The following is a 13,921-nucleotide window of genomic DNA, read 5'->3' as shown; positions in this document are numbered from 1 at the left end:
TTTTTTTTTTTTGAGTCTTCATGTGGTTTTGTTTTCTTTAATCATGATGACTGTGGCCTCATAAAATAAATTTGACAATGTTTCTTCTATTTCTATTTTGTGGAATAATTTGAGGAGTATTGGTATTAGCGCTTCTTTGAAAGTCATAGAATTCTGTGTTAAGCCCATCTGGCCCTGGGCCTTTTGATTGGGAGAATTTTAATGGCTGCTTTTATGTCTTTAAGGATTATAGGTCTATTTAGATGTTTATGTCTTGCTTTAACAAGTAGTATCTATAAAGAAAACCATCCGTTTCATTTACATTGTACAGTTCTATGTCGTATAGGTTTTTAGAGTAAGACCTAATGATTCTTTGGATTTGCTCGGTGTCTGTTGTTATGTCCCTTTTCATTTCCGATTTTGTCAATTTGGATATTGTCTCTCTGCCTTTTAGTTAGTTGTGATAAGGGTTTATCTACCTTGATTTTTCTCAAAGAACCGACTCTTTGTTTTGTTGATTCTTTGTATTGTTCTCTTTGTTTCTATTTATTTCTTTATTGTACTGCCTGGTTTTGTGTGTCAACTTGACTCAAGCTGGAGTTATCACAAAGAAAAGAACGTCCCTTGAGGAAATGCCTCTAGGAGATCCCCTGTAAGGCATTTTCTCAAGGGTGGCAAGGTATTGTGGGTGGTGCCATCCCTGGGCTGGTGGTCCTGGGTTCTATAAGAAAGCAAGCTGAGCAAGCTAGGAGAAGCAAGCTAATAAGCAGCACCCTCCATGGCCTCTGCATCAGCTCCTGCTTCCTGACCTGCTTGAGTTCCTGTCCTGACTTCCTTTGGTGATGAACAGCAATATGGAAGTAAGCTGAACAAACCCTTTCCTCCCCAATTTGCTTCTTGGTCAGGATGTTTTGGGGAGGAATAGAAACCCTGACTAAGGCAAATTAGCCTATTGTGGTATTCCTGTGACAACCTAACCATGTTTTGGGGAGGACTGTGGAAGGACTCTGGAACTTTGGGCTAGAAGAGCCATTGGGTGTTAAGAGCTCTGTGGGATGTTCTGTCGGAGTTTGGAAGATAACGTTGAGAACAGTGCAGAAAATGGAGGCCTGGCCTGTGAAATTTCAGAGGAAAGATTAAAGACTGCTATCAGGGATGTTGTTATTTTGATTGTGAAGATTCTGTGGTTTTGATTAGCTGGGGCTGAAGAATCAGCTGTGATTAACAAGATACTAGAACTACTAAAATGAAACCTTTGTGTTACTGTGACAATTGATGCTGGTTAGCTGGACCTAAGAAATTAGTAGTGATTAAGAGGAGACCAGCATCACCGAGGTGAAATCTTCTGGGAAGTGTTTTCTGAGAGCACAAAGAAGCTGTGTTCCAGAGAATGCCAAGGTTGTACCTCGTGCTGCAGCTGGACTTGGTAATGTGTAAGAGTCACCCAGGTGGTACTTGTTTTGAAGTCATGAAGGGATCATGAAGAGCAGGTGATACTTGGCACTGTGAGAGGCCAAGAAGGCCATTGGTGTGAAAGTGCTGCCTCAGTTGCAGTTGATGGCTCAGGACTGAAGGGGTCATGTAAAAGATTTGAGGCTTGGCACCATGAAGAGAGCCTATGAGAGGGAATTGGTGAAACCTAATTGCAGTGGAAGGCAGCAGTGTTTCAGAAATGCCAGTACCATGAAATGACCACCAAGAACAGCAGCAGCAGTGGAGTACAGACAGTTAGAGCCTAGAAGACAAGGTATGTGCTGCAAAGGCAGAGCTGGAGAAGTGACCCAAGCCCTTGGAGGAGCCCAGGAGATTGTGAGTGAATCCCATTTGATGGGACATTTGATGGTTAGAGTTTGATTTTGCTTTTGATTGTGACTGTGCCTTGATATTTTTCCCTCTTGAAGGAAGAAAGTATTTTAGTGGAGCCTACAGTTAAGAGACTTTGAATTGTAAAAAGACTTTGAATTCTAAAAGTTTGGATATTTTAAAAGTATTGAAATTTTAATACAGAAGAATTTGTAAAGACTGTGGGACTCTTTTTTTTTTTGGTTTGTTTGTTTGTTTGCTTGTTTGTTTATTGAGACAGGGTTTCTCTGTGTAGCCCTGGCTGTCCTGGAACTCACTCTGTAGACCAGGCCTGCCTCTGCCTCCCAAGTTCTGGGATTAAAGGCATGTGCCACCACTGCCCAGCAACTGTGGGACTTTTAAAGTTATTTAGATCTTGGGGATGAATAAGAAAGTAAGAGTTGAGGCTTAATAGTTGTGTGTTTGTGTGTCAACTTGACAAGGGGTCAATTGTAGTGGTTGGTTTTGTGTGTCAACTTGACACAAGCTGGAGTTATCACAGAGAAAGGAGCCCTCCTTTGAGGAAATGCCTCCAGCAGATCCAGCTGTAAGGCATTTTCTCAATTAGTGATCAAGGGTAGGAGAGCCCATTATGGGTTGTGCCATTCCTGGGCTGGTAGTCTTGGGTTCCATAAGAAAAGCAAGCTGAGCAAGCCAGGGTAAGCAAGCCAGTAGGTAACACCCCTCCATGGACTCTGCATCAGCTCCTGCTTCCTGACCTGCTTGAGTTCCAGCCCTGACTTCCTTTGGTGATGAACAGCAATGTGGAAGTGTAAGCTGAATCAATCCCTTTCTCCCCAGCTTGCTTCTTGATCATGATGTTTAGTGCAGGAATACAAACCCTGACTAGGACATTTATGAAGGCACTTAATACTCTTACCTTTCCTCTTTGCAGCACTGTCATTGTGTCCAGAACTTTGGATATGTTGTGCATTCATTTTCATTGATTCTAGAAAGTCTTTAATTTCTTTATTTCTTTTTTGACCCAGTGGCCACTCAGTGGAGCGTTGTTCAGTTTCCAAGAGTCTGTAAGCTTTTTGTTGTTTCTGTTGTTGAAATCCAGGTTTCATTTATGGTAGTCTGACGAGATACAGGGAATTATTTCAATTTTTTTGTTTCTGTTGAAACTTACTTTGTGACTGAGTATATAGCCAATTTTGGAGAATGTCCTTTGAGGTTCTGAGAAGGATAGAAGGATGTATATTCTTTTTTGGGGGGGTAAAATGTTCTGTAGATGTGTGTTAGGTCCATCTGAGTCATAATTTCTGTTAGCTCCATTATTTCTGTTTAGTTTCTGTCTGGATAACTTGTCCATTGGTGAGAGTGGGGTCTTGAAGTCTCCCACTATTAATGTGTAGGGACTGATATGTGATTTAAGCTGTAGTAATTTTTTTTATAATTGTAGGTTCCCTTGCATTTGGCATATAGATATTCAGAATTGAGATGTTATCTTGGTAGAGTTTTTTGATTTTGGGTGTTTTCTGCGTTAACCCTCCCTCCGGGGTCCCTAGAACTGTCATGGCCTTCAGGAAAGTAAAGGTCTTTTGCCAAAGTTGTGGACCAGAAAATTGAAGCCCAGGGGATGGAGTGCAGTTATGGCTGTTGAGTGTGCTTCAGGGGGGAGTTGGTTGGCATAGATTATAGAGCAGGGCCTTCCCTGGAGGGGACCTCCAGGAAAGCAGGCGGAGTTGTAGCAACAACAAAGTTAAAGAGGAAGCAGGTGTGAAGAAATGTTACAAAAGGACTCCTAGTCTGAAGGGAGGGAGACCTGTGAGGACAGAACGTGTGCAACATTTCATCTCTATAGAAAGAACCATGTCATACTTATCTGGCAAGGGCGATACCATGATCACGAAGGTGGTTTTCCCAGGGCGAGGCTTGTCCATTGCACTCCAGATGTGCTGAACCCTGCAATTTCCCCAAATGCGGAAACTTGACTGCATAATTTGTGGTAGTGGAGGACTGCGTTCTTGCTCTCCCCTGAAAAAAAAAAAAAAAAGAAAGAACCATGTCATCTGATGCTATTGTAATAAGCAACCTATGTACCAGATGAGATACATATGTACCAATAGCTAATGTTCTAGATCAGTGGTCCTCAACCTTCCTAATGCTACTGCCCTTCAGTATAGCTCCTTATGTTGTGGTGATCCCAGCCATAACATTTACTTTGTTGCTACTGTAAATTTGCTACTGTTATGAATCTGTGTTTTCTGATGGTTTTAGATCACCCCTGTGAAAGGATCATTTAACCTCCAAAGGGGACATAACCTATAGATTGAAAAATTGCTGTTCTAGAAGATGGAATTTCAGTCACTTTAGCTTTGATTTCCCAGCCACTCTTTGACAAGGACCTTTGTTCCAATGATCATCTTTCCAACTGTGAATTACATCCCAGTTTCTGCTGTATAGATAGACACACACATACACACACACATACACACACACACACACACACACACACACACACACACACACACACACACCAGAATGGCACAGGTTTCTAAATAGCATTAACTAAATCAGTATATTATCTTTTTGTCCCTATAACAAAGAGTATATACAGTTGACTTATAAAGAGAAATTCTTTGTTTTGGCTCACAGTTTTGGAGATGCCAGGTAACATCTTGACCTCATTGCCTCATCAGGAGGACTGTGTGGTACAACAGAGACACTATGTCATGGCCTAGAAACACTAGAGCCCACACTCCTTCAAGAAGGCATCCTCAGTGACCTAAAGGTCCCAGTATCAAGGCTTCCTCCCACTGCCTCCCTCCATTGCTACCCTGGTGGAGCTTTTCACAAGTGGGCATTTGTGGAATATTCAAGAACCAGCCTGTTGCATAACATATCAGCAGATAACCCACATCAGCAAACTAAGCTCATTGAGTTGTGTGGATTTCTCTATAGTTATGTTCCCTCTTTCCACAAGCAATTTCCATTTTTAAATATAGTTAACAAGTTTCTGCATTTTAGTTATTAAGTACAACCAACTATGGTTGATAGTAATAAATGGGAATTTTCAGAAATTAATAATTAGTGAGCTTTAAATCATAGAAGGTGTTGAGTGGGTGATGAAATCTCATGTCATCCTGCTCCTCCTACCCAGAATGTGAACCAACCCTTTGTCTGATCAAGAGCCAATTTCATTATCAGGTCAACTGTGGAGCTACAATAATCCTTATTTCATTTAATAATGGGCCCAACACCCAAGAACAGTGATTTGGATATACAAACAGTATGGATATCACAAGTTTTAAAGGAGTTCCCTTAAGTGGAAAGCGGGAATGGAACACTTGCACATTGTGCATCCTAGGCTGTATGGTAAGTACCCTCTCCCAGCCATGAAGAGGGGAAGAAGGGAAGAGGAGATCCATGCTGGTTTTGCTGTTAACTTCCTGGACTGTGAGACTTAACAACCACAGTGTATGCAGTGATAGTCAAGGGGAGAAGGAATCACATTGTAGGCTTCGCCCTGTCTGTTATTTCAGATATTACTTAGAGGACTTGGAACACAGCCCCTGCAAAGAAGAGGGCGCTACCGGATATACTAAATAGTGAGATCCCTGAAGTTACTTCTAAGACCGTTACATTTTTACTTCCAGTCTCTGAGTTGGAGTTTGATTGTGGACTAAGTAACAGTGCAAGGTTGAGCAGTACTGTTCCAGCAGACAAGAAGAACGTTTTGGTCACTTGTGGGCTGCTGGTAGTTTTCAGAGGGTGTGAGGTGCCTTATCTTCTATTTTTTACATACCCCCCCATTCTTTCTGGAAAGCTCTTTTCCTATTACTTAGTACCTTAGGTTTAGAAATGAGATCAGCTGCTACCATCACTACACATGCGAAAACCATCGTTCTTCAAAGCACATCTAAGCCTTTTAAAAACTACACCTCTGTTTCTCTTTCTCTTTTTGTCTCTCTCTCTCTGTGTAGGGTGTGTGTATGTGTATGCATGCATGTGTGTGTGCATGTGCACATGTGTGTGTAGGCCAGAGAACGGCTGTCTGGATTCAAGCCTCCTCTTTCACCATGGGAGACCTGGGAATTGAACTCACATTGTTGGGCTTGCCGGGAGGTGCTTTTATCTCCTGATCTATCTTGCTAGACCATGTATCAGCCTTTAGTCAGATGTTTTCCTTGTTTAAGGTAGAATTTAGAGACTAACCTCCTCTTAATTAATACTGTACCATTGAGAATAACCATCCTACCTAGAAGTTCTAGAACTCTTGTCAGTCTCTGTGTTGTTTGCATTATTCTGTGGCACTGTGTCTTAGGGTTTTACTGCTGTGAGGCAGGGCTTTCCCATTATCTTAGTTAGGATTTCCATTGCTAAGAACAGACACCATGACCAAGGCAACTCTTATAAGGACAACATTTACTTGGGGCTGACATACAGGTTCAGAGGGTCAGTCCATTATTATCAAGGTGGGAGCATGGCAACATCCAGACAGGCATGGTGCAGGAGGAGCTGAGATTTCTACATCTTGCTCCAGAGTCAAAAAAGAGAACACTGGCTTCTAGGCAGCTAGGATGAGTGTCTTTTTCTTTTTTTTTCTTTTCTTTTTCTTTTTTTGGTTTTTCGAGGCAGGGTTTCTCTGTGTAGCCCTGGCTGTCCTGGAACTCACTCTGTAGACCAGGCTGGCCTCGAACTCAGAAATACTCAGAAAGCCTGCCTCTGCCTCCCAAATGCTGGGATTAAAGGCATGCACCACCACTGCCCTGCTTAGGATGAGTGTCTTAAAGCCCATGCCCACATGGACACACCTCCTCCAGCAAGGCCACACCTCTTAATTGTGCCACTCCCTGGGCCGAGCATATTCAAACCATCACATAGTGCTATCCTTTTCTCTCAAGCAGTGCTTCCTCTTTCTCTGCATGTAGCCCTGCAGAGAGCCGGTAGACGTGCCTCACCACTGTATAGTGCATGTAGCCCTGCAGAGAACAGGTAGACGTGCCTCACCACTGTATAGTGCATGTAGCCCTGCAGAGAACCGGTTGATGTGCTTCCACCACTGTATAGTGCAGACCACCATGTTCTGTCTCATTGTGTGGGCTCTGAAGACACAGTAGCATTTTCCACCCTAACTCTGCTCTCTTTAGTCACTTTTCAAAGGTAGCATACAAAGTCATGGTTTTCATGATGCCGTTTGGTAAATGTAAGTCTTTGCATTTCTTCTTCCTCTCCCCTCCCCACTGTCTTACCTCGTTTCCTCTGGCTCCTCCACGCTGGTCCCTTCATCCCCGTAGGTGGTCATCTCACACTTTCATGTCATATGTGTTCCTTTATTCTCTCTTTCCATCACTTCCCTATTAAGTGTAATATCAGAAGTTCATTATATTTACTAATATGTTAGCTATATTTAATAAGAAGTTAATTATATTTAATAAGAAGTTATTGTATAAAATATAAAATATTATATAATATATTTTATATAATATATTTTATATATAATATAAAATATTTAATTATATTTAGTAAGCAGTTAATTATACTTAATAAGAAGTTATTGTATAAATAAACCTGCAGCCATAAGTTCGGAAAGGAAGCTGACACATAGTTCCCTTCAGAAGATGCAGTTTAGTAAGAGAAAAGGCCTTGAGAATATGACTGGGCCTCAAAGTAGGAAGGAGAGCATTACACAGAAACAATTCGATGTGTGCAGAACTAATTGAGATGGGGCCCTAGTGGGAAGAACAGGCTTCCTTTGCCAATGTGGAGATGAGAAGCATCATCAAGAGTGAGAACTGGACTGGAGAGAGAGGGAGATAGTTCGCCGTAGTGAGTGTAGACGGGAGGGCAGCGCTTTTCAGTTAGCTGTAGTGAGAGTAAGTGGGAGGGCAGTGAGTGTAAGTGGGAGGGCAGTGCTTTTCAGTTAGCCGTAGTGAGTGTAGATGGGAGGGCAGTGAGTGTAGACAGGAGGGCAGCGCTTTTCAGTTAGCCGGAGTCAGTCAGTCTCCAGTACAAATCCCCCAAACAGAATCCGTGAACAAAGGAAAGATCAGTCTTTTATAAATTTTAGGGAGTGGCAGAAAGTTTCACACTATACTGATTTAGTTCAGCATTGTGTGTGTGACAAAGAGCACAGAAGAGCCAGGTTCCATAAACCAAGAGTTTCAAGCCAGAGCACCAACTGCTGCTTCTCCATGTCCCAGAGAGAGAGCAGAAGGCAGCCATGGCTAGATTCAGGCTGTGGGATCAGGCCCAAAGGAACAGGCCTATGTTCTGTCACTCCCCTGTGACTTTAATTTTTTTCAAAGCCTACTTTTAATGATGGTTCTCAAATGCTTTAGCCTCCCTTTTAGCTCACCACCCAACAGAGATAGTGGGAAAGAAAGGTTATTAGGATTCAGGGGAAGTGGACTTGTTTAGATGTGACTCTTGGAGTAAATCTCATTTGCACTGTCAGGAAATCAGCAGTTCAGTTCACACGTTAGCAGGGACAGCTTGATCCATTCACAAACACTTCCCGGATATACCAGCGGTCCAGTTCAGTAGTGTCGGGATGGCAGCAGCAATGGCATGACCTAGCAGGAACCACCGGGCCTCAGCTGAATTGGCATGAGTCAGCAGGAGGAATTAGGACCATCTGGAATGCTAGAAGTTCTCAGCTGTGTCTTTTTCAACTGAGCAAAGATCAACTAAGCAAAGATCAACGAAGATGTGAGAAGTGTTGTATAACTAGCTCTATAAGCAAGCCCTTCTCATAGTCTGTCGAGTCCTATTTATACTCCCACCAAATGTCATGTGTCTTCCACAGGTCTTACCTTACCATGTGTCTTACCTCAGCACATGAGTCTGTCTTAGCAAACTCCGCGTGAGTCTGCATCAGCTGCCATTTCTCTGCCAATCGGCTGAGTGAGAGGAAGTGTCATGAAGACACAGCATACCACCAGAAGCTCTGTGGTACATTTCTCTATGGAGTCCTGACAAATGCAGCTCGACTGTGCAATGTAAGGTGGACCAATACATGAGTGTTGTTAGTGAAGAGTCCTTCATCACCTGTCCTGTCACATGCTTGTTTTAGCAGAACATCCTTTCATTTGTGTGTGCTTCAGCGAAATGTTCCTTCATGAGTCTGCCTCAGAGAAACATCTTTTTATCTGTGTCCACTTCAGGAAAACACTCCTTCACGTGTTTGCTCCAACAAAACACCATCCAACAAAACTGACTTTCCAAAGAACCTTTAAGGTTCCACTTCACTCCCCACCCACAGTTCCCTTTCTACTTTTTTGACCTCCTGGCTCTCAACACAAAGTCTAAACTTTGTGTTCTGTCCAAATCTTAATGTTTGGCATATAATATATCATATACCACATATAATATATAATTATTATATACTATACGTATAATATATTATTTATATTTGCAAATATATTTATAAATATATTTTATATTTGCAAGCTATATGACTTCAACTCGGGTAGATTAGTTGCAAGCAAAATCTGACTTTCTTTAAAGTTAAAGAAACAACTGGAATTTAATGGAAGAGTATGAGATATGTGCAGCAGCTGAGGGAAAAGGAGGAAGAACAGGTAGAAAGGAGTCAATTGGACAATACATGGGTCTCAACACACAGATTTAATTTCAGGTGGCCTGACCATTTCTTTAGTGGGGCCTTTAACCAGATTTCCATTACTACAGGCACACTTGCACACACCTGTGCTCACCTGCTCACACCTGCTCACACCTGCGCACAGCTGCTCACACCTGCGCACAGCTGCACACACCTGCGCACACCTGTGCGTACCTGCGCACGCCTGCACACACCTGCTCACACCTGCACACACCTGCGCACACTTGCACACACCTGTGCTCACCTGCTCACACCTGCGCACAGCTGCACACACCTGTGCACACCTGCACATACCTGCGCACACTTGCTCACACCTGCTCACACCTGCACACACCTGCTCACACCTGCACTGTGCTTCCTTCCCCACCCCCCACCCAGACACATACAGACATAACCTCTAAAAACTGAATGTATTGAACTTTACAGCACAATCTGTCATTTTTAATATGCTTAATTGGATTTGTAATTGGAGACAAGGTCCAGTTAGAACCTCATATAAAATCAGTTTTAAGTGATATTTTTATAAGTACAATGAGAGTTAACTGTTTAACGGGGTAAACAGTTGGAAATGGAAATGTACTGGGAGGATGAAGAACTTCTGAAAGGACAGGTAAGGCTTTTATTTCTTTCTTGATTTTTTTAAAAACATGATTGGTTAAAGCAAAAATTATAACACATTGTACCATATTCTAGAGCAGTGGTTCTTCACCTGTGGGTCATGGCCCCGACAGTGGTCGCATACCAAATATCAGATATTTACATTAGAATTCGTACAATACAAAATTACAATACGAAACTATAAAACAAACTACAAGACAAAGATACAAAATGAAGTATCAATGAAAATAACTTTATGGTTGGGGTCACCACAGCACAAGGAACTGTATTAAAGGATTGCAGCATTAGGAAGGTTGAAGACCAACTTAGAGTGATTGTATCTGTGAAGGAGGTATGTGTCATAGCAGGAAGTAAATGAAGTATGTTCTTGAAAAGTCTTAAAGGTTTGGATGGGGGAGTGGGGATGGCAGAATCAAGGAAGCAGTGCCATCCAGACACAGCAGGACTTCTGCACGTGTGAACTCGGAGACTGTGGCAGCATGCACGGGGCTAAGCTAGATGACATCCTAGTGCTGAGAGAGCAAGCGAACACAAACAAGCCCCACCCCAGCCCCAAAGCTATCCCTGTCAACCACTCACAAAGGACAAATTAGTTTTTTCCAAGGGAGCCTAACTGGGTATCAAGCCACCCTTAAGGGAGGCAGCAGGCTCAGCAGTAGATGCCAAGACAGCCACATCCATAATATTTTTGGAGATGTTTTGTCTCATATTGCTTTCTTTAACTTTTACTTCTCTATTATGATCTTCAACTTTGTGTTTTATGAGTTTTGTGTATGTGCACACATAAGCCTGCATATGTCTGTACATGCATGTGTGTGCCTGCGTGTGTATGTGTTTCTTACACTTTTTCTTTTTGTAATTCTGTGTTTATTTGTTTGCCTTGTTTTATTTTGGCTCTTTTGTTTATTGGCTTGTTTGTTTTTTGGGAAAGAATGAAAGAAAGTGTGCAGTTGGCTGATGGGGCAGTGGGGAGGATCTGAAAGAGACCAGGGAGGGGAAAGCATGAAAATATATTATATGAAAAAAAAATTTCAATAAAAAACTTTTGGCTGGAGAGATGATTTGATTTTAATTCCAGAAACCACATAAAAAACCATATGTGATAGAGACCTGTAATCCTAGTAGTAGGTCGCTAGGATCAAACTCAGGTCAGGCTCATTGACAAACGCCTTTGCCCACTGAACTATCTTGCTGATCCTTCAAACTCTTTTGTAAAGATTTGCCACCAAATTACCTTTATTTACTTAGATCAGTATGTGCTCAAGGCTCTTTATTTTTATACTTTTGTGTGTATTTAGACATCAAGATTCTTGATCTTTTTGTTTAGACTGTAAAATTTTATTCATTTTGGCCACGAGAGAGGGTCTTGGTCATTTCTGTCTCCCCTTCCCTCCCCCTTCCCTCTTCCTTCCCTCCTTCCCTCCCTCCTCCTTCTTTCCCTCCCTCCTTCCTCCCTTTGTATCTCTCCCTCTTTTCTTCCTCCCTCCCTTCCTAAACTTATACACTGCATTCAACTCAACTTGTATTTTTCCTGCCCAATCCCACGATCAAATATTCAAATAGCTTGTATATACAAAAACAATGGCATTTGCTTATAAAGATCCTGTTACTACTAGGCATATTTCTAGATCCTTTCAGTGAGCAGTACAAGGGAACTAAAGATAGATATATTAAACCCATTATGTCTGCTTCTCATGGGTTGGGCACTCCCACAAGTACCTAGATTGAGTCTTTTGCTAGAGGTACTTCTAAATCACAGAGCTCATGAAACTCATGGATAGAAAGCAAAGGGCAAAACATCTTTTTTTTTTTTTCCTATGTTCTGGGCCAGTTTAGGCTATGGAAATAACACACACAAACACACACACACACACACACACACACACACACACCACATACATGTTCTAAGGTATATTAATTTTGTTCCTTTCTAATTTATCAGCTTAATAATGTCTGTACATTCTGAGAAAATCCTTCCTAGATTTTGTTATTGCTGTGGGTTTTAGCACAACAGAAGTCAATTGTGGTACTTCTGTCTTCCAGTCTGTTAAGATTTTTTTCTTTTAAGAGTCAAAGCTCCCTCTTTTTTTTTTATTAGATATTTTCTTTATTTACATTTCAAATGTTATCCCCTTTCCTGCTCCCCCCCGCCCCACTCTCAGAAACTCCTATCATCATCCTAGGGGGGGATAGGGCAAAAACAGTGAAGTCTGGAGGAATTTAGTGGGAAACTTCTCCCAGGAGATGTCCCTAGAACGCAGAGCCGATTGTTCCAGGCACATATCACAACTACCCAGTAATACACACGGTGCTGTCTACCAGGGAAGTTTGCCTGAGCCTAGACATCCAGAGTTCCTATTCGCTGAACACAGTCATGTACACTAAGTGGTTTTTAAAGTTCAACGTCTGGAAGGAAAGCATTTAGCATAAATCACACTGATTACACGAATTATCCTCTCAACAAAACAGTGCAGGGCTTCAGAGCATTGCGAGGACTTAGTCTTCAGGGCAAACCAAGGCCAGTCATGGAAATGGGCCTTCTAAAATAGGAAAGTTTGAGCAATGGTCCAGTTGAGCCAGTTCTTTATTGCACATACATCTAGACATAATTATTTCATTTACTTAGCCATGATTAAGCATTCTGGCTAATACAAGATTTATTCTGTGCTCCTATTGTTTCTTTCTCTGACAGCGAGACACAGTGTCCCTGTCAGCTACAATGTATTCACTTGTTTAATTCTAATATATATGTAAAGTAGTTTTGAATTGCCAGCATCTACTCTTGTGAGAAACATAACTTTTTAAATCATAGTTAATTTTGTCATGTTAGCCTTGTAGATTCCACACTGTTCAGTTCCTCTCTTCTGAGGTTGCCTAGGGAAGTTACATGTTTATAATCCTGTTAGGTTCTTTCCTTATAGTCTGCATTAGATCTTAGAACTCTCTAAAATGCTGATTGAATTTTAAATACTGGCTAAGAGGAATGTTTCCTATGTGATACAGTTTCGTGGCTTTTGCCGAATGTATAAACTGCCCATTTTAGTGACAGGGCCCTACAGCTTCCTTTCTTGTCACATTGTAATCAGACACCTTCCCACCTCCAATCCTCTAGCAACTGTCGACATGTTCCCCATGCTTGTAGCCTCGTGTTTCCAGAATGTCAGATAAATGGAGTCATAAACCCTAATTGTTTCCTCAGCCTGTCTGGCTCTTTTGTCTGGCAAAATGCCTTTAAAATTAATCTATCTAGCCACACAAATCAATTCTGTGTTCTCTTTTATTGAGCAGTGAGTTGTTTATCCATTGGCTGCAGGATGTTGTTCAGTTTCTGGAGATTATTCATAAAGCTATAGACGATTGTGTTTGAAAGTTGGCACAAACTCTAGTTTTTATATCTCTTGAACTGGATCTGGGATTGTTGGGGCCTGGGCTCAGAAGGAGCTCTCCAGGGGTTTTCAGCGGCTGTGCACGTGCGCATGCGCGTGGGTTCTCCATCCTTGTCAGCATTTGTAATAACTGAATATCTCTATCTCAGCTAGTCTGTTGATAGGGTTTTTTGTTTGTTTGTTTGGTTTGGTTTTTGGTTCTTGTTTTGTTTTGTCTTTGTGTGTTTGTTTGTTTGTTTGTTGAGACAGGGTTTTTCTGTATAGCCCTGGTTGTCCTGGAACTCACTCTGTAGACCAGACTGGCCTCGAACTCAGAAATCCGCCTGCCTCTGCCTCCCAAGTGCTGGGATTAAAGACATGGGCCACCACCACCACCACCACCACCACCGCCTGGCCTTGTTTTATTTTGACAACAACTAGAGTCATCTGAGAAGAGGGAATCTCAATTCAGGAAATGCTCCCATCAGACCAGCATGTTGGCAAGCTCACGTGGGATGTCCTCTCTCTCCCCTCTCCCCCTCTCCCC

General features: G+C 42.0%; 1 long non-coding RNA gene and 1 other non-coding gene across 2 annotated transcripts in view; both read left to right on the top strand.

The window, feature by feature from the left end:
- Positions 1 to 13,921, top strand: part of LOC116095031 — a 74,111-nt gene that overhangs the window by 40,423 nt on the left and 19,767 nt on the right. The window lies entirely within an intron of this gene.
- Positions 3,642 to 3,804, top strand: LOC116095158. Its single transcript, XR_004120481.1, has one exon. It is a non-coding gene; the product is annotated as a U1 spliceosomal RNA (small nuclear RNA).

This window comes from Mastomys coucha, unplaced genomic scaffold, assembly GCF_008632895.1.
Source record: "Mastomys coucha isolate ucsf_1 unplaced genomic scaffold, UCSF_Mcou_1 pScaffold17, whole genome shotgun sequence".
Taxonomy (NCBI): Eukaryota; Metazoa; Chordata; class Mammalia; order Rodentia; family Muridae; genus Mastomys; species Mastomys coucha.
This window is presented reverse-complemented; position numbering and strand designations above follow the sequence as displayed.